Genomic DNA, 22,103 nt, shown 5'->3' with positions numbered 1-22,103 from the left:
CTTTGAGCTCCAAAGAACAAAATCCTTAGGAACTGTGAATAAGGGATAAATTTTTCTTTTCATAGTCTCCTTAAAAGAGGGGAAATCAATCTGGAAAGACAGGTATTAGCATTTCCAAACATTGGGTCTTCTAAGGAAAAAAGTCTCTCATTTCCTTAGGATAATACATTAGGAGTTTTCACATTACAATGTATAAAATAAATTGCTGAAAGTAGTTAATTATTTGAAAGCATGTTTCTTAGAATGATTTTAATTATTTAGAACACACAACATCACACATTTCATTCACATAGGCGCATTAGGTTATAATCTTAGAATTTAAAAATATTAGTTTATTAAATACCTACATGTGATTATATGGCCTCTGCAGGAAACTGGCTCACAAATTCATTGACCACCTAATTTTGTCCAGTTGATTTCAGGTATGCGTTTCTCTTAAAACCTATCCTGTGGTTAATTCCCATCATCTTCATTTTATAGCTTAGGAACCTGAGAGGGGCAATATAACATAGTGCAATTCTCCTGTGCCTTCTCTGGCGAGTTTGGACATTGAAGCTGGAAAGGCTTTTTATGCCAGGCCAATGCATCTGTCCCTCAAAACTCTGTGCACGGTCAGGATATGGGGTGACCAGATGACTTTGTTAGATTTGGGAAAATGATAGGAATATGCTCTCTGGGCCTGTTACAAGGACTCGTTTTGGTGGCAGGGGGTTCTTTTAATTCTTAGGCTTCTGAAGGACAACTGCCCGTTTCCTCTGTTTGGAGACTTTCCACTTGGGTGTTAGTACTGACGGATGGACTGAATCAGTTGGAATATTTAAATATTTAAATATTTCCATTTAGAATATGGAAAACATTAGCAAATCCTGTTTGTCATGATGACATTATGTCGGTCTAACTGGTGAATGAAGCAAAGTTTATTGAGAAGCTACCGTGTATAAAAAGGCAGGCAGAGCCTGCCCAGATACAAAACAGGATGCCAGTGATCTTAACTACCAGATACTCAAACTTGAATAAATCATTATCAAAATAGAACATCAATCGGAACCACAACAAGAATGCAAAAACATCCTAGAGATGAAAGGGTGATGAGTGTGCCTCCATTTAGAAGGATACAAAAGTACTCCCTTGAGCAGAAATAAGGAGAGGGCCTAAAGGGAGTGGGGAGGATTTGAACAGGTGGTAATGGAGGGGAAAAGGGAGGTCTGGACAGAGGGCACTGCCCAGCCAGGCGGGGGTGAGGAAAGTGTGGGTACTTTCAGCAAAGACCAAGCCCTCCTGCCCACAGTGTCATGATCTCTCTGCAGCCGCTTACTTGAGCTGACCTCAGCCCACTTCCAAATCTGTCCCACTTGTCTTGGTATCTGACCTTATAACTGTTTTTCTCATTCGTGTTTTCCTCTTCCTCTGTGGATCTGACAGCCAGCTACACTTATCTGATGTTGACCTTAAGCCTAAAACGTCCTAGTGAATGGAAGCAGGTTCTTACTGTAACTTTCGTGGGCTCTAAAGACATTTTCATTTTTGTGAACCTCTTTCTCCGTGAGGAAATATTAAATTTTTTTATGACTATTGGTATAAAGAATATACAAATATTACATATTAAAACATGTTCTTGAGAGTGGTGCCTGTGGCTCAAGGAATAAGGTGTCAGCCCCATATACCGGGGGTGGCGGGTTCAAGCCTGACCCTGGCCAAAACTGCAACCAAAAAAAAAAAAAGGTTCTCGATATACCTGATATTAACATTGGAAAAAAATATATTAATATAAAGGGAAATTACAAACATATTTCACTTATAAATGAGGATGCAATATCTTAAACAACATCTTAAGTTGAATTAAAAATTATTGTTCAAATAATGTACTTTGGTCAAAATTAAATCCAATTTATGTGAGAATTAGTCACTATTTTCTTTCTTTCATATCCAGATGAAGTACAATGAATTTGAAGTATTTCTTCTTTTTCTATTGTCTATAAGATTTGGCATGATCTGTTTTTTTTAAATTATTTTCTATTTTTATTTATAAATATTAGTTGTCTATTTTTGGAGACTTTGGAAAAAAAAATACACGTTTGAAATTATCACAAAATTCCACGTCATAAATCTTTACAAATTATCATATAAAGGGAGTCACACTGCATGTACCCTTCTCAGATTGACTTCTTTATTTCACAATATGCATTTACTATTCCTCTGTGTCTTGAATGTATTGACAGGGCATTCCTTTGCATTTCTGAAAACTATTCCATTGTTTTGATCTACCTCATTTTTACTTATTCATTCACATATGCTTAATGATCATTTTTATTTTTGGCAATTATGAATACAGCAGCTATAGATATAATATTCTATATTCTATAATATTCTGGATTTTGTGGGGACATGGTTTTCCAGTCAATTGACTACTTAAAGAATGTAATTATACACAAGGTCATGTATATTGTCACTTATACATTCATCTAAAATTTTTATAGTAATTTATTTAAAAAAAAAAAAAACCCAAACATGTTCTTTAACATAAAAAAGGAAATAATGGTCAACAGCCTGGATGGATACAGAGAAATCAGGGAGATGAGGTTTCATGAGTCTGACTCTCTACAGTTAATAAAATAAGAAGATGATAATGTCCTTCTCAGTCACTCACACTTCAGACTCCCTAGAGGTGCTCATGTGTTGACTATGCTGGGAAAATAGCTTGTGTGGTTGAGCCCAGCCCCCAGAATCACACACCTTGATACAAGATAGATCTTCATGGCATTTTGTTCACTCTAGTCCTGCTGGAGAAAACTGGGTGGATATCTAAAGAGAGAGCATTCTGGGACAGAAATGGTTAATTCGATACTTTCCAGTTGCTAAGAGGAAAAGCCAGCAGTAAGGTGGATCTGGAAGGCTTAAATAGCAGACTGTGGAGGACCTAAATAGCAGATGAGCATTATTTTTTTATGTACATTTGTAGAAAAAGCAATGAAAATTTTTGAGTAGAGGGAAAACATGATTGGAGTTGGCATGAGAAACTTGGGCTGTACAGTGGCCTATGCAGGAAGGGCTGGAGCTTAGACTTGTGGAGAGGCAAGCAGAGAGGAAGTGATAGATCCTATAGATGTGAACCTAAAACAGAAACAAGTTAGTGACCAATTAGGTGTTTGAAATGAAGCGGGGGGAGGGAGTGGTGGTGGTGCCCGTAGCTCTGTGGGTAGGGTGCCAGCCACACACACCCAGGCTTGTGGGTTTGAACCCGGCCTGGGCCTGCTAAACCAACAACAGTGATGACTGCAACAAAAAAATAGCTGGGTGCTGTGGCAGGTGCCTGTAGTCCCAGCTACTTGGGAGGCTGAGGCAAGAGAATTGCTTAAGCCCAAGAGTTTGAGGTTGCTGTGAGCTGTGTGTGACTTGACACTCTAGCAAGGGTGACATGCTAAGACTTTGTCTCAAAAAAAGACAGAAAGAAAGAAATGAAGCAGAGGGAAGATGGCAAGGTTCTCAGTTCTTCGGTGCATAGACATAGGTGCTGAAATGTGGCAGAGGAGATGCTACACGTGGCCTGGGATTCTACACTTGAGCCTTCTATGCTTCGTGTTTCTGATAGCTTTATCTCACATGCCCTCTTCAAAAGTTCTCACATGCCCTCTTCAAAAGTAGGGGGCATTCTAGAATATCCATTATTTAAAAAAAAAAAAAAAGTGTCAACTGGGCAGCACCTGTGTCTCAAGGAGTAGGGTGCTGGCCCCATATGTCGGAGGTGGTGGGTTCAAACCCAGCCCCAGCCAAAAACTGCAAAAAAAAAAAAAAGGGTCAACTGAGAGTACTTTATTCAAAAGGACTATGGAATTTCATGGGGTTTCTAAGAAAGTCTGTTATGAAAAGTTCTTTTCTCTATCAATCAATTTAAGGTTAAATTTCCAAGGGGATCCTGTTTATCTCCCCGATTCTACTTCAAAAATAAAAACCATATCCTCAACTCTTCTATATTTTGTAGAAGTCTGCAATTTTGCAGGAAATACTGACTTCTTGATAATCTGAAATTGTGTGAGATAAGTGAATGGCCCCTCAGGCACCAAAAATTAAAAAGAGCTAGTATGCATTTACCCAAACTTGAGATTCTACTACATCATGAGTCCTCAAACTGTGGTCCGTGGGCCACATGAGGTGGTGTGATTGTATTTGTTCCCGTTTTGTTTGTTTACTTCAAAATAAGATATGTGCAGTGTGCATAGGAATTTGTTCATAGTTTTATTTTTAAACTATAGGCCGGCCCTCCAATGGTCTGAGGGACAGTGAACTGGCCCCCTATTTAAAAAGTTTGAGGACGCCTGTACTAGATTCTACTAATCTCTTGACATCACTTTTGTTTAACAGTCTTTCCTCATGTTATTCACTTTGGGCATTGCCCTTTGAGGTAGATAGAAAGAAAAGGGAATGATATTAGAGTTTGGATGAGTGAATGTGGACACTGGTTTCAGGTATGTGATAATACAGAACTATTGCATCAAGTTATTTTGATAATATTGGTAGGTGCATTTATTCATCTCACATTTACCTGTGGGCAATAGGCCTATGCTAGGTACAAGTTATAGAAAAGGGAAAGATGCAGCCCTGCTTTCAGGGAATGCAAAGCTGATGGACAGACATATCCACAGATCATTCATTATAAAGGCTCAGGGGACGATGCTGCAGGTTTGCTAAAAGGCTTTCATGAAGGATGTAGTTTGAGCTGAACCTCAAGTACTGAAGAATTAGAAGGGAAAGGCATTTCTGGCAAGGAGAACAACAAACGGGACAGCATAGAGGCTTGAACGATAATAAAAGCATAAGAGAGTGGGAGTCATGTACTGGAATAGGAGTAGATGGTCGGATTGGAGTAGATCAGTGGCTCTCTAACTTCCTGATGCTGCAATGTATTTTCATTGTTACAAGGGGTTGAGACCCACAGGCTGAGAACCGCTGGAGTAGATTGATGGAAAGGACAGAAGGAGGCAGGAATTGAGGTGAGATTGTTTTTGGAGGTCAGCCTAGGCAGTCCTGTCCTTAACTATCCTGGGCACTCTTTTCTTACACATTGAAAATTTCTCTCTAGTGGACTTCATCTACTCCCTGGACTTTAAATTCCATGCTGATGAATTCCAGAGTTGTGTCTGTAGTTCTCCAAAGGACACCTCACTCCAGACTCGTTGATCCTGCTGTCATCTGGACATTGTTCTGTGGGTGCCTAACAGGCATCAAAAATAGAGTTCTTGATTCTACATCATACTTCTACATCTTCCAGAATTCTATGTCTCAGGAAAGTGCAGTATTGTCCACCTAGTTACTCAATCCAAAAATCCAGGTGTTGCTACCATCCTTGATGCTATTTCTTCTCTAACTCTGTATATCCCATCCATCAATAAATCTGACCATTCTTTTAAAAGTATATCTCCAATTCTCCTATTTCTCCTTGTTACCGCTGCAAGTCTATTTTCCAGAAAATGGTAAGAGTAATATTGGCATAGACAAATTATATTGTATTATTTTTATCTTTAAAACTCTTTCATGACTTCTCATTGAAGTAGGAATAAGATCCCAAATCCCAGGCAGGCCCTTCAAGGTCCTATGTGATTTGGACCTGCCTCCTCCCTGACCTATGTGCTCCCTTTCTTCTCTTGTGCTCTCCATCTACCAAAGCCTCCACTCTTCCTCTAACCTTAGGGCCTGGGCATCTATTGCTCCATCTCTTGGAACCTTCTCTACCCTGGTTGCTGTATGGCTGGGTTCTCTTACCACTCACCTCCAATAACACCTCTTCTGAGACACCTTCCCCAATTAACTTCCCAAACTGATCTTCCAGTCACCTTCCACTATGTCACCTGCTTATTTTCCCCAGAGCACTGCTCATTTTTGTACTACTTCCTGCTTTCCTTGGAATGCCAGCTCCTTGAGGAAGAGCTCTGGGCTGTGCTGCTCACTGCAGGATCCTCAGTGCTGGACTCAGGCATGCACATAGCTTTTTGAATCAGGTGCTTGATACCTTTTTGTTGTATAAATAGATACAAAATGCTATCAGGCCACTCAACTCTGTGCGGCACCCTTTTAGGTGACACACTGACACAGAAGAGTTTCTACCCTTTCCCATCCCTCCTCCTCCTCTCTCCCACGGTTCTGACACGGTCAGATTCAGGAATTGTTTTCTAACGTTGTATACAGGAAAGGTCATGCACACGAAAGTAGCTCTTTTCCCTTTTGCAGGCTGAGCCTCTCCAGTTCTCTTATCTGAAACACTGTCCCAACCTCACTGGTCAGATGCTGGTGCTGGGGAGATTCAGGTTTAGAGTCAGGGAGTAGCTCCTGGAGATGTTTAGGGCCCTTTGTGTTCTGATTTCCTTTGCCACACAGATCGGGGCTGAAGTTTGAACATAAGCTCAACTCATTATAAAAATTGGTACATTGAGGGAGTCATTGAATGAAGCTCTCCATCCTGGACAGGATGCCTGGTTGGGCCATGGTGGGGTGGGCATCCAGGGCCCTAAGGGAACCTGTGTTGTCTTTGCTGCCAGGAGTCTCCCCACCCTCACTGGCCACGGGGTGGATAGAAGTGCTGCTCTCTCTCTCCATGTTGTATTTAAATCCCTTAACTTTCTGGCAGCCAGTTTGCTGGAAGGAGGGTGGACCCTTCCTGTGGGGTTGATCAAACTAGCCATGGATATGCACCCGGTGAGGTAGAGCTAGTGTTGTAATTCTTGTGTCTTGATTCCAAGTCTTAGTGACTTTTTGGTGAAAACTTCTGCCCATGAACATTGTCAGTATCTCAGAAATCACTTCTCAATTATTTTTTTAGGGGTTAGCATAGCTTCGATTGTTAAGTCTAGAGCTCCTTTGTCCTAAGTATCTACGTTGGTGAATCTTCTGGTATATCGTACGTGTTAAAAGTATGCAAGAGAAACTGCAAACACAAAGCATTTACATATTTAAAATATATGTTAAGGTTGAGCGATTAACATGTAAACTGTAGCATTAGTACTAACTTTGATACATACACTGGATGTCATCCTGCCTTGCAGTCTTAGCTGGAAATATAATGAAGATGATTTTTGGAGAAAATATGGACAAATTTTCAAAGGAACAAGAAAAGGCTTTCAAGAAGAGACGTGTATACCTTGTAGCTTCTTTTCATTTTCTTTATCTGAACTAAGCACAAAAATTACCATGTCTTTCAATAGAATCTTTAATATGTAAATGTGAAATTAGGCAAATGCTTACGTTGACATATTTCATGCACAGTCTCGTGGTTACACGCATTGTCACTGCTGTGCTGATGTCTACTGTCACCCCTCGTGAAATCTAATTTTAGCTTTTATGTGGGCAAATATCACCAGGGGATGCAGAATGGTTCACATAAACAATAAAATAACAAAACCATGGATGGGCAGCTGAAGGGAAACAGACAACACTGTTATGAGTCTCTATGGACAGAGTGCTAGAGGATATTGTTGCATTTTTGACGCTATTATTAACAAGAACTTAGCAGGCTCCTATGAAGCATGTCATTTTTTTTTTTAAAGAATGGCCATAGTTTATTTTTTTCTAAAGGAAAAGGAGCAAGTTAAAATTCAGAATTATAAAGCTCAATGGTATCAAAATATATCATAAAATGTACAGGACAGGATCAAGTGTCCCATCTGAAGTCCCTGGTATGTCCCCTGGGAGGGGCTGCAATTTCTGCCATGTCATTTGTTAAAGGATTATTCTTTCTCTGGGGGAGGCACACATCTCTCTTGTTAACTCTCTAAGGAAATGTTAAAGACAAAATGTAGTCCTTAGGAATGTGTATTTGGGCCATCATGCCAGATGATAAGTAATTTGAAGGGAAGAATAAAGTTCTCTCCTATGTACAATCCAGTTTTTAAATTTTAATTATTTTATTAAATCATAACTTTGTACATTGATACATTGATGGGGTTCAGGGTACTGCTTTGATATGTATATAAAGCAGTATATAAAAAATGTGAAATGTTTACATTGAACTAAGTAACACATCCATCACAATTATACTCATTTCTTAGTAGTTTTAAAATGTACCATTGTGTCATGGACATTAGGCGAGGTCCCCCAAATACCCTCCCTCCTCTCGTAGCCCCCCTCCCCTCTCTCTCCTCTTCCCTTCTACTTTCTGGACTATAGTTATGTTTTGCCATTTGTATGAGTGTGTAGATTATGTTCCAGCTCCATCCAGGTAAACATAAAAGATGTGAAGTCTCCATTTTTTATGGCTGCATAGTATTCCATGGTGTACATATACCACAATTTGTTAATCCATTCATGGGGCAATGGGCACTCAGGCTGTTTCCATGTCTTGGCTATCATGCAGCTGGCGGCATGGAAATGTCCTGCTTGAGACAAACTTTCTGATGACCCTACTTTGAACCCTGAGAAAGGAGGCACAAATAGTTCAGTCAAGCAGTTTGTGTGTGTCTGCGTGTGTGTGTGCGCGCACAGATGGGGCACTTGAGGGAACTTTCTGTCTTTTCCAGGGTTCATTTCTCCATCGCATAATTATTTTCACTTCCTCCTATGCAGGTAAAACTTGGAGGGTGACGATCTGCGTATAGTCTGGGGAAAGGCTTCCAGGAGACTGGTCCTTCCTGCTTTTAGTCACAGTGAGCCCTTGTAACTCAAGTGTGGGTCAGCTCCTCTGACAGATGGGATTAATTAGTGGGCTTGGAATGAAAGTTTGGATTTAAAATCGTAGCTACTATTTCCATTAATCACAATTCACACAGCGCATTGGGCACTGCAGCTAATTGAGTGAAGGGATGAGGAGAAGAGGATCTGGGGGGAGGTGCTGGTGTAGTGTGGGGAGCAACAGTGAATGGAATCATTCTTCCCCCTTCCCTCCCTCTTCTTGTTACTTTGTCAGAATGTGGAACATTTATAAGCCCCTCTTCTGCCTTGATCTCATCTTGTTCTCTCAGAGTCACTATTGTATTTATTCTGTATTCACCACTAGACATTTTGGCAAGTTCCCCAGGAATCTCTTATCTGGTTCAAACCCATTTTCTGATATAGGAACTGGCAGATATTTTCTGTTAAAAGGCCAGTTAGTAAACACTGTGGGCTTTCTGGCCTCTGTGTCTCTGTTGCAACTACTCACCTCCGCCCCTGGGGTACAAACACGGAGAGGAATGATGCCTTCCTCAATGACAAGGGGTGGCTGTGCTCTCGCAAAACTGGAACGGTGGTGGGGGCAGGCTAGATTTGGACCACAGGCCCTGGCTGGCCAGCCCCAATCTAGTGCATTCCTCAGAATAGATACAAAAGCATAGTATTCCCCGAGTTCTTAAATGTTCAGAATTATTCTGCTTCAACTTGGTTCTTGAAGGGTACCTCAGCTGGATGGAGAATCCTTGGTTCACAGTTTTCCTTTCTCAAGTCTTAAAGAATTAGTTTTTCACTCTTACTTCTGTGCAGCTGTTGAGAAGTCTGATGCCATCTGATTTTCTTGTCTTTGTAAATAACAGTGTTTGTTGTTGTCCTGGAGACCCGTAAAGTATTTTTTATTGTCTTTTGGCTTTAACATTCAGTGATTTCTGTAGCATGTGCCTCAACGTTGACCATTGAGAGTAAATTTTCCAAGATACATTGTGGATCTTTTTAATAATGTTTAGGTCTTATTTTCATTTGGAAATTTTTCTTACATTATAATTTTAAGTACTCTATTCCACTATTCTAGTTTTTCAGAAACTACATTATACATATGGTGGATCTTCTTTTAGTATCTCTGACATCTCTTGTTTTCAGATACCTTTTACTTTTTTTTTTTATCTTATTTTTATTCTCTTAATTGTTTGCAATGCTTTCTTCAGTATGGCTAACTGTAGTTTTACCAGATCTGTGCTCCTTAATACTTTATAATAGAGCCTTTATTTCTGATGTGATTTTTGTCTTTTTCTTCATTTTATTTCTTGAGTTTATTCACATGTCCATTTTTTGTCCTATTTGCTATTGCTTATGTAACTTACTTCATGCTGGTGTGTTTTGCTAGTTTTTCTTCTACTTGGGTGAAGTTTCTAGAGCATTTAATGAGCTATAAGTTTTCAGTGTTCACTTTTTATTTTTTTCTTAGAGTGATATCACATGAATTTTGTTGTATTTTCCTGTTCATGCAAGAGGGTTTTGAATTTTATGGAATAGCAAAAATTAATGTATGTATGAAAAGGTCTGGGGGATTTGGGTACCTACTAAATTTCTTTGTTTGAGGGTTTCGTCATCTGTATAGTTTTATTTTTTTTTATTTATTTTTTTTTTTTGTAGAGACAGAGTCTCACTTTATGGCCCTCGGTAGAGTGCCGTGGCCTCACACAGCTCACAGCAACCTCCAACTCCTGGGCTTAAGCGATTCTCTTGCCTCAGCCTCCCAAGTAGCTGGGACTACAGGCGCCCGCCACAACGCCCGGCTATTTTTTGGTTGCAGTTTGGCCGGGGCCAGGTTTGAACCCACCACCCTCGGTATATGGGGCCGGCGCCCTACCGACTGAGCCACAGGCGCCGCCCTTATAGTTTTAAATTAATGAAAACTTTCCTTTGCGGGGGTAGGGGGTAGATGCTTTTCAGGGCTGTTTTTAATTCTGCAATATAGATTTACTTTTTCTTCACTACCAAGTCTCCAAGGGATGACTCTTGTTCCAGGTTGGTTCCTCTACCCCAGAACTAAGGATTTCCCAAGACTGCTTCCTTTCTACCTTTGCCCTTTCAAACTGCTCCCTTTAGCTTTCCAATAACTAGTCGACTCCATCAGATGTTCAGTTGGTACTTCTCCACTTAGAGGGGCATCCTCTTCTTTCAGAGCGTGGTGTCACCTGTGTTTCCTCATCACCAGAAGCATGACATGCTCTATTCTTTCCTGTGAAATCTATTTCCCATTCTGCTTTGGAATGAGTCCAAAGCCCCGATTAGTTTTGGATTTTTATCCCATTTACATACACATCAAGGTTCGCAGTGTCATTATCCTGTAGGCAGTCTGTAGGCACATATTGTTTATAGTTTCATTTGAGTTTATTTTTACTTTTATTTTTTTATTTTTATTTTTTTCAATTGTTAAATCATAGCTATGTATATTAATGCAATCAAGGGGTACAATGTGCTGGTTTCATATAAAATCTTAAATATTCTCATCAAACTGTTCAATGTAGCTCCTTTTGTGACTGTGGAAGTTGGAATTTGATCAAAATTTTCTGCATGGGTTTACTTTTGTGGTGGAGGGTTATGCTGGTCTTTATGAAGGATAGGTCTGAGAATATCCTGGAGAGCTGGTTTAGTTATGGCAAATTTATTCAACATGTGAATGTTGTCAAAGTATTTAATTTCTCCATCATAAATGAAACTCAGTTTAGCTGGGTACAGGATCCTGGGTTGAAAGTTATTTTGTTTTAGGAGATTAAAAGTTGATGACCATACTCTTCTAGCTTGAAAGGTTTCAGCAGAGAGATCTGCAGTTATTCTAATATTCTTCCTTTTGTAGGTGATGGTTTTCTTTCATCTGGCTGCTTTCAGAATTTTCTCCTTCATATTAACTTTAGTGAAATTGATTATGATGTGTCTGGGGGATGTCTTATTTGGGTTTAGTCGTGCTGGAGTTCTGAAACTGTCTGCTATCTGAATTTCAGAATCTCTTGGCATGTCTGGAAAGTTCTCTTTCATAATCTCATGGAGAAGAGATTCTGTGCCTTGGGAAGCCACTTCGTCGCTTTCAGGGATCCCTGTAAGACGAATATTGGTTTTCTTCAAATTATCCCAGAGCTCTCTGAGAGAGTGATCTGTTTTTGCCCTCCATTTCTTTTCCTCTTTGAGAGTTTGGGGGCATTTGAAAGCTTTGTCTTCAATGTTGGACTCTCGAAAGGCTTATCGATATTCTCAATTAATGTGAATGGTTTAAATTGTCCTCTAAAGAGGCACAGGTTGGCTAACTGGATACAAAAACTCAAGCCAGATATCTGCTGCATACAAGAATCTCATCTTACATTAAAAGACAAATATAGACTCAAGGTGAAGGGATGGTCATCTATACTCTAGGCAAATGGAAAGCAGAAAAAAGCAGGTGTTGCAATCCTATTCGCAGATGCAATAGGCTTTAAACCAACTGAAATAAGGAAGGATAAGGATGGACACTTCATATTTGTTAAAGGTGATACTCAATATGATGATATTTCAATTATTAATATTTATGCACCCAACCAGAATGCACCTAAATTTATAAGAGAAACTCTAACAGACTTGAGTTAATCTGTGGGTGACTCTATTGTGGTATGAGGACTGAGAAATGAAGTCTTCCCTATAGTTTCTTCATCAAGGCTCTGGGTAGACAGATTGGAAATCTCTCTCTCCTAGTAATCTTTGTATCTTGATATATAGTAAGAAAAATCATATCAAAATAAAGATACACTATTAGTGTAAAGGTGGGTTAGAGAATATAGCTTTGTCCTACAATTTTCTCCTGAATTGAACTTGTTTATGTATTTGTTGCTGGAGAATTATTCTGGAAACTTTCCACATGGCAGTAAAGTCAGAGACAACAACATACTCTTGATCCTCGCAGTTCTAAAATACAGTGGGCATTCACACAAAAACCTGTATGTAGGTGTTTATAATAGCTTTATACATAACTTCCAAATCTTAAAATCAAGATACACTTCAGTGGGTGAATAAACTGTGATACATCCAGACAATGGGCCATTATCCAGTGTTGAAAGAAATGAGTTATAAAGCTATGAAAAGATATGGAGGAAATTTAAAGGCATATTACTGTAAATGAAGTGTATAATTCCCAATGTATGACATTCTGGAAAAATAAACACTATGGATATAGTAAAAGGATCATTGATTGCCAGGGGTTAGTGGGGAGGGAGAGATGACTATGAGATTAGAGGAGATTTTTCGGGCAGTGAAACTTCTCTGATACTGTAATGGTGAATACATACCGTTTTACACTTGTCTAAACTAGTGTTTTTCAGCCTTTTTAATCTTACAGCGTATTTGAACCTATAGGTAAACTTCTGCATCACACTTAAATTATGTTGATCAAAAAGAAAAAAGAGTAAAAAAGAATATACTTACTGTGCTTTGAACTTCTTTTAAAAATAATTTAATTAATTATTAAAAAAATTTTGCAGCACCCCCAAGATCTTTTTATGGCACACTGGTTGAAAATCAGTGGTCTAAACCCATGGAATGTACAACAGGAAGAGTAAAGCCTACAATAAGCTATGGATTTTGAGTGATAGTGATGTTTCAATGTTGGGGAATATTGACAGTGAGGGTGGCTGTGTGTGAGGGCAGGAAGTACCTGGGAGCTGTCTTTACTTTCCATTCAGTTTTTCTATGAATATGAAATTGCTCTGAATGTAGAGTCTGTGAAAAACAATGGGGAAATAAGAAATATTGTGGTGTCTTGCACAGATCCCAGCTTCTGAATGGAAACCATTGTTTCTCCAATTGCTGGGAATATTAGATGCTGATGACTCACAGTTAAGACACTGGGAATTGTCCTTGGCCAGAGGAAACTGGCCTATCCAATGACATGGGGTCCTTTTGTAGGCACTCTTATCCAGCACTGGAAATCATGACAGTACAAAATTATGAGCCCCTTCCTTAAATTTGAGAGAACTCTGGAGGACATCTCAGCTCCCTGTGGGACCACTAGGTGAAGTAAAAACACCATGGCTGAGATGAAAGAAAGGATCAGATCCAAAGGACTAAAGAAATGGTCATGCTATGCAAAAGCCAGAAAGTCCTCCAGGAACTATGTTCTGCAAGAGAGCTCAGAGGATGGTACAGTTAAGAGAGTGATGAAGATGGTGATGGTAAGAAAGACAAAGATATCATTGAAAAGCTTAGCAGTAGGTGTTCTCCATAAGCCAGGAGTGATGTAGGATAAACTTTGATGGGGGGGTGTAGGAGATGCTCTGATGGGTAGGTAACAGATACTCTGATGGCAGTGGGGTGCTGCATTCCTGTGCTCCATGCAGCCAGGTGGTAGCTCATCATGAATCACAAGGCTGCAGTGGCAGACAGGCGACCCTGACCTACAGACAGCTAGAACATGTTAATCTGTAGGAACAGGGTAGATGATCAGCCAGCAAGGGGAGAGCTTAATTTGTATAATCAAAAGGAAAGAACTAAGGATGATCAGAAAGTTGACAACCACTACCTGCCCTCCTCCAACATCATCACCCCCTTCCCAGTCTCCTGGCTGAGCCAGTTGTTCAATTCAAAACTCATTGACAGAAGGACAGGCCCATTTCCCACCAAGAACACTGTGATACCACATAACATACATTCATCCACCTAGAGGATTCAAGGATTCCTAAGTCTTTCCCTAAAGAGATGTTTCGCCATTTGCATGGATGTCCATATAGCAAAGAGATATTCTTGGAAGACAAAATATACAAGTATTTAGAGGATTTGCTGAACACAAGGCTACAAAACTCTCTCGAGAACCATGCAATCAAATTCCACCAAAAAAACCACACACACAAAAAAATCTGATAATGTTTTAAGTAAGTTTATGATTTTGTGTTAGGCTGCATTCATGGCCATCCTGGGCCACATGTGGCTGGTGGGCCAGAGGTTGGACACCCCTGGATTAAACCATTGTCCATTTGTGATCAACTTAACCTTTAGTTCCTCTCTCCTTCCTGCAGGAGGTTGGAAGTGGGGCTGAAATTTCTAATTCTCTAATCCAGCCTTGGTTTTTCCAGTGACCAGCCCCTATCTGTAAGCTACCCTGGGCACTGACAGCCATCAGTCTATCATTATCATACAAAAAGATATAACTTTATAGATTCTAAGATTTCAGGAGTCGTATGCCTAGAAACCAGGCTGAAGTCCAAATATATAAAATCACAAAAATATATTTTAGTTTTTCTTTTCTAATAGGGCCAATAGGTTATTTTTATTTATTTGTTTATTTATTTTTGAGTATAAACATTTAGGGATTTTTAAAACATTTTTTTGCTATTTCTAATTTTTTCTGCTGTGGCTGGCAAATATATTTTGCATCATTTCAATCTTAAAATTTATTGAAACCTGTTTTGTGACCTAGAGTATACACTCCATATGCACTTCAAAAAGAATATATATTCTACTTTTCTTAAATAGGTTTTATATAAATACTATGTTTCAATAAGGCTCAGCTTTATTCAAGATTTCTATATACTTTGCTGATTTTTTGTCTGCTTGTTCTATCAATTATTGAAAGGAGGCTATTAGATTTATCTATTTTTCCTCTCAGTTTTATCAATTTTAGCTTTGTATGTTTTAAAACTTTAGTATTATGCATAAAAATTTAAAATTATTATGTCCTCTCAATGGTTCTCAAATGATCCCCTTTTCCTCTGGTTTTATTTTGCTATAAAATTACTCTCTCCAGTATTAACATAATCATTCCAGTTTCCCCTTTATTTTTGTGAACATGTTATCTTTTCCATCCTATTACATTTAACCCTTTTGTATTTTTATATATAAATGTTTTTAAATATATGTGTGTTTATATTCGTGGTCAACATATATTTGGATCTTGCCTTTCTATTCAATTTTACAGTCACTGAATTCTATTCAAAATTACAATCACTGAAAGTTGTGTTTAAATAATTTATATTTCATGTGATAACTTCTATGGTTGGCTTTAAAGCTACCATTTGGTTTTCTGTGAGCAATGTCAATTATTGGTCCATTATTGCTCCTTTTTCTACCTTCTTTTGGACAGAGTATTTTTAAAGTTTTATTTAATTTGCTTTATTATATTATGATTGTGACTCTTTGCTTCCTTCAGTGTTTCCTTTAGGGTTTCCAGGGCATACAGTGTCCTTCTGAGTAGATTACAACTTACATACTGGGTAAGTGTCTTACCTTTATTATTAATTTCTAAATGTCTTAACATAACATAACATAAATAAGTAAGAATAGCATATTTCCCTTTCTCCTTTCCTGGCTTTCATGCTACTTTTGTCATATGTTTTACTTCTATAAAACTCAATATCTTGTCATCATTTTTTAATTTATCTTTTATTTTTATTTTTTTTGTTATTTATATATATATTTTTTATTAAATCGTAGCTGTGTACATTGATATGATCATGGGGCAACATTCACTAGCTTTACAGACCGTTTACCAGGTTTCAAATATACCCTTGTAAGATGCACCACTGGTGTAATTCCCCTAATCCCCTTCCCTCTACCCACCTCTGCCCTCCCTCCCCTCCCTTTCCCCCTTCCCCCTATTCTTAGGTTGTAACTGGGTTATAGCTTTCATGTGCAAACCCTAAATTAGTTTCATAGTAGGGCTGAGTACATTGGGTACTTTTTCTTCCATTCTTGAGATACTTTACTAAGAAGAATATGTTCCAGCTCCATCCATGTAAACATGAAAAAGGTGAAGTCTCCATCTTTCTTTAAGGCTGCATAATATTCCATGGTGTACATGTACCACAATTTATTAATCCATTCATGGATCGATGGGCACTTGGGCTTCTTCCATGACTTAGCAATTATGAATTGAGCTGCAATAAACATTCTGGTACAAATATCTTTATTATGATGTGCTTTTTGGTCTTCTGGGTATATGCCCAGTAGAGGGATTACAGGATTGAATGGCAGATCTATTTTTAGATCTCTAAGTGTTCTCCATATCTCTTTCCAAAAGGAATGTATTAATTTGCATTCCCACCAGCAGTGCAAAAGTGTTCCCTTTTCTCCACATCCACGCCAACATCTCTGGTCTTGGGATTTTGTGATATAGGCTAGTCTCACTGGAGTTAGATGGTATCTCAAAGTAGTTTTGATTTGCATTTCTCTGATGATTAAAGATGATGAGCATTTTTTCATATGTCTGAAGGCCGCGAGCCTATCTTCTTCAGAGAAGTTTCTCTTTAAATCCCTTGCCCAGCCTGCGATGGGATCCCTTGTTCTATTCTTGCTAATGCATTTGAGTTCTCTGTGGATTCTGGTTATTAAACCTTTGTCAGAGACATAACCTGCAAATATCTTCTCCCATTCTGAGGGCTGTTTGCTTGCTTTACTTACTGTGTTCTTGGCTGTGCAGAAGCTTTTTAGTTTGATCAAGTCCCAGTAGTGTATTTTTGAAGCTGCTTCAATTGCCTGGGGGGGGGGGCGGGAGGTCCTCCTCATAAAATACTCGCCCAGACCGATTTCTTCAAGGGTTTTCCCTGCACTCTCCTCTAGTATTTTTATAGTTTCATGTCTTAAGTTCAAATCTTTGATCCAGTGAGAGTCTATCTTATTTAATGGTGAAAGGTGTGGGTCCACTTTCAGTCTTCTACAGGTTGACATCCACTTCACCCAGCACCATTTGTTTAATAGGGAATCTTTTCCCCACTGAATGTTTTTAATTGGCTTGTCAAAGATTAAATAACGGTAAGTAGCTGGATTCATCTCTTGGTTCTCTATTCTGTTCCAGATATCTACTTCTCTGATTTTGTGCCAATAGCATGCTGTTTTAATCACTGTTGATTTGTAGTATAGTCTGAGGTCTGGTAGCGTAATTCCTCCTGTTTTGTTTTTATTTCAGAGTAATGTCTTGGCTATTCGAGGTTTTTTCTGATTCCATATAAAACGAAGTATTGTTTTTTCAAGATCTTTTAAGTATGACAGTGGAGCTTTAATAGGGATTGCATTGAAATTATATATTGCTTTGGGTAGTATAGACATTTTAACAATATTGATTCTTCCCAGCCATGAGCATGGTATGTTTTTCCATTTGTTAATATTTTCAGCTATTTCTTTTCTTAGAGCTTCATAGTTCTCTTTATAGAGATCTTTCATGTCCTTTGTTAGATAAATTCCCAAATATTTCATCTTCTTTGCCACTACTGTGAATGGGATAGAGTCCTTAACTGTTTTTTCAACTTGACTGTTGTTGGTATATATAAAGGCTACCGATTTATGAATGTTGATTTTGTAACCTGAGACGCTGCTGTATTCCTTGATCACTTCTAGGAGTTTTGTAGTAGAGTCCCTAGTGTTTTCCAGATACACAATCATATCATCTGCGAAGAGCGAAAGTTTGATCTCTTCTGACCCTATATGGATACCCTTGATCGCCTTTTGTTCCCTAATTGCGGTGGCTAAAACTTCCATTACAATGTTAAAAAGCAATGGAAACAATGGGCAGCCTTGTCTGGTTCCTGATCTGAGTGGAAATGATTCCAATTTAACTCCATTCAATATGATATTGGCTGTGGGTTTGCTGTAGATGGCCTCTATCAGTTGAAGAAATGTCCCTTCTATACCAATTTTCTTAAGTGTTCTGATCATGAAGGGATGCTGGATATTATCAAAAACTTTTTCTGCATCAATTGAGAGAATCATATGGTCTTTGTTTTTTAATTTGTTTATGTGCTGGATTACATTTATAGATTTACGTATATTGAACCAGCTTTGAGATCCTTGGATAAAACTGACTTGGTCATGATGTATAATTTGTTTGATGTGTTGCTGGATTCTGTTTGTTAGGATCTTGTTGAATATTTTTGCATCTATATTCATTAGTGATATCGGTCTATAATTTTCTTTTCTTGTTGGGTCTTTTCCTGGTTTGGGGATCAGGGTGATGCTTGCTTCATAGAACGTGTTGGGTAGTCTTCCTTCTTTTTCTACCTTTTGGAACAGGTTGAGTAATATAGGTACTAATTCCTCTTTAAAGTTTTGGTAGAATTCAGACGTGAAACCATGTGGTCCCAGGCTTTTTTTTTTAGGGAGGTTTTGTATGGTTGATGCTATTTCCGAACTTGATATGGGCCTGTTCAACATTTCCACTTGATTCTGGCTAAGTCTTGAAAGGTGACATGCTTCCAAGTATTGGTGAATTTCCTTCAGATTTTCATATTTCTGAGAATAAAGTTTTGTGTAATATTCATTAAGGATTTTTTTGATTTCTGAAGAGTCTGTTGTTATTTCATCTTTGTTTTTTCTGATTGATGAGATTAGAGATTTTACTTTTTTTCCTGATTAGGTTGGCCAAAGGTTTATCTATTTTATTGACCTTTTCGAAAAACCAGCTTTTTGATTTATTGATCTGTTGTATTATTCTTTTGTTTTCAATTTCATTTAATTCTGCTCTAATTTTGGTTATTTCTTTTCTTCTACTGGGTTTGGGGTTGGGATGTTCTTCCTTTTCCAGTTGCTTGAGATGTCCCATTAAGTTGTTAACTTCCTCTCTTTCTGTTCTCTTCCTCTCTTGAGGAAGGCTTGTAGTGCAATAAATTTCCCTCTTAGAACTGCCTTTGCGGTGTCCCAGAAGTTCTGATAGTTCGTGTCTTTATTGTTGTTTTGTTCCAAGAAATTGGCGATTTCTTTCTTAATCTCATCTCTGACCCAGCTATCATTCAGCATAAGGTTATTTAACTTCCATGTTTTTGTATGAGTATGCAGATTCCTGTTGTTACTCAGCTCAAGTTTTATTCCATGGTGGTCCGAGAAGATGCATGGAATAATTTCTATTCCTTTAAATTTACTAAGGTTAGACTTGTGACCTAAGATGTGATCGATTTTGGAGTAAGTTCCATGGGCTGATGAGAAGTATGTGTATTCAGTTTTGTTGGGATGAAATGTCTGCTAAATCCAAATGTTGGATGGTTAAGTTTAAATCTAAGATTTCTTTGCTCAGCTTCTTGTTGGAGGATCGATCCAACACTGCCAGAAGGGTGTTGAAATCTCCGACTATTATGGAGCTGGAGGAAATCAAGTTGCTCATGTCTGTTAGAGTTTCTCTTATAAATTGAGGTGCATTCTGGTTGGGTGCATAGATGTTAATAATTGAGATCTCATCATATTGAGTATTACCCTTAACGAATATGAAGTGACCATTCTTGTCCTTCCTTACTTTTGTTGGTTTAAAGCCTATTGTATCTGCAAATAATATTGCAACACCTGCTTTTTTCTGATTACCATTTGCCTGAAATATGGATGACCATCCTTTCACCCTGAGTCTGTATTTGTCTTTTAAGTTAAGATGTGACTCTTGTATGCAACAAATACCTGTCCTGAGTTTTTGTATCCAATCAGCTAACCTATGCCTCTTTAGAGGACAGTTTAATCCGTTCACATTAATGAAGAATATTGGTAAGTGTTTGAAGTTTTTGGTATTGAGTTTTAGAAAAGTCCAGTGGGCATTTTTAATCCTTTCACCAGCGTGGAAATTGGAGTTTGATCTGAAGTTTCTGAGTGAGTTTACTTTTGTGGTATAGGATTGGGTTGGTCATTATAGAGGATAGGTCTGAGAATATGCTGAAGAGCTGGTTTTGTTATGGCAAATTTCTTCAACATATGAATGTCATTAAAGTATTTAATTTCTCCATCAGAAATGAAACTCAGTTTAGCTGGATACAAGATCCGGGGTTGAAAGTTATTTTGCTTTAGGACATTAAAAATCAGTGACCACCCTCTTCTGACTTGAAAATTTCAGCAGAGAGATCTGCAGTCATTCTAATATTCTTCCCTTTGAAGGTAATGGTTTTCTTTCTCCTGGCAGCTTTGAGGATTTTCTCCTTCATATTAACTTTAGTGAAGTTAATTATGATGTGCCTGGGGGATGTCTTATTGGGGTTGAGTCGTGCTGGGGTTCTGAAGCTGTCCGCTATCTGAATTTCAGAATCTCTAGGCATGTCAGGAAAATTCTCTTTCATAATTTCATGCAGAAGGGCCTCTGTGCCCAGCGAGGCCACTTCATCTGTTTCTGGAACCCCTATGATTCGGATATTCGCCTTCTTCGAATTATCCCAGAGCTCTCGGAGAGAATGATCCATTTTTGCTCTCCATTTCTCTTCCTCTTTGAGAGTTTGGGAGCGTTCTAAGGCTTTATCTTCCATGTCAGAAATCCTTTCTTCTGCTTGCTCCATTCTGTTGCTGAGGGATTCTACTGTATTTTTCATATCTTTGAGGGCTGCAAATTCTTGTTTCAGTGTGTCTAAGTCTTTGGTGGTTTTGTCTTTAAATTCGTTAAATTCTTGAGACAGCTTTTGAATTTCTCCTCGAATTCTTAATTCCACTTTCTTAATCTTGTCTGCAATCCAAATTCTGAATTCAATTTCTGACATCTCAGCCAGTTGTTTATGAATGGGATCTTCAATTGCATCTGCCATATCTTTCCTTGGGGGAGTTGATCTATTCTGGTTATTCATGTTACCAGAGTTTTTCCGCTGATTCCGCCCCATGGTTGTTTTACTCCCTCTGATTTTTTTCCCCTGGGGCTTTGTTGAGGGCCCATATAGTGTTGTGGCCTGAGAAACTGGGGCCCTGTCTTGTGTCGTGGGTTTAAGTGGTTCTGTCTTGTTTTCTGCTGGTTTCTGTTCCACCCTAGTGAAACAGATACTTTGGATTGAAGTCTCAGCTGTGGAGAAATATCAGCAATTAAGTCACCCCGCCCCCCACCGGCAAACAATTGGAAAAGAAAAATCAAACCTTCACTGTGCACCCAGGGCACCACTTGATTTGTCCTCAGGTGATTGGTTCAGTTCAAAAAGGTCCAAATCAGTTGTCTCCGTCTGCACCTGTCTTGGGTGAGAGAGTTTAAGAGGTCTCTGGGAACTGGATCACAGGGGTCTTGTGACTACTCTGGTGTGGCTTGCTCCAGTGCTGTGTGGAGTCAGGAGGAGCCACCCAGCCAATAGATCAGTCTGGGAAGGTTGCTGCCTCCTTCCCCACCTTGCACCACTTCACACCCAGTCACTGATAGCCCTGCAGTTGGCTGACCCAGTTGCCTGTAGTGAATCGGTACTCCAGGAGTTTGTACCTGCCTGAATCACAAGGAAGTCTGCCAGGCCGCTGCGCTTTGCCTCTCTCCAGCAGGAGGAGGTGAGGCCTGACAACCTCGGGCGCTTGATGAAGGTTGAGGGGTTTTCACTCAGGTCCAGTTGCGCCCCTGATTAATGTTACTGATAGAACAGAACAGAACAACTCTGCAGTTCCCCTGCAGACGAGAAGCTGAATTGAGCTCCAAATCAGCTTGTCTTTGCTCCTGTATTGTCTATAGGCTGACCATCCCCTGAGGGCCAGGTGCGTCTTAGGTTTAGTAAAGCGGACCTCTGGGTCAGCCCCACCCTGGAAGTTTCCCTGGTTTG

This window comes from Nycticebus coucang, chromosome 4, assembly GCF_027406575.1.
Source record: "Nycticebus coucang isolate mNycCou1 chromosome 4, mNycCou1.pri, whole genome shotgun sequence".
NCBI classification, from domain to species: domain Eukaryota; kingdom Metazoa; phylum Chordata; class Mammalia; order Primates; family Lorisidae; genus Nycticebus; species Nycticebus coucang.
This window is presented reverse-complemented; position numbering follows the sequence as displayed.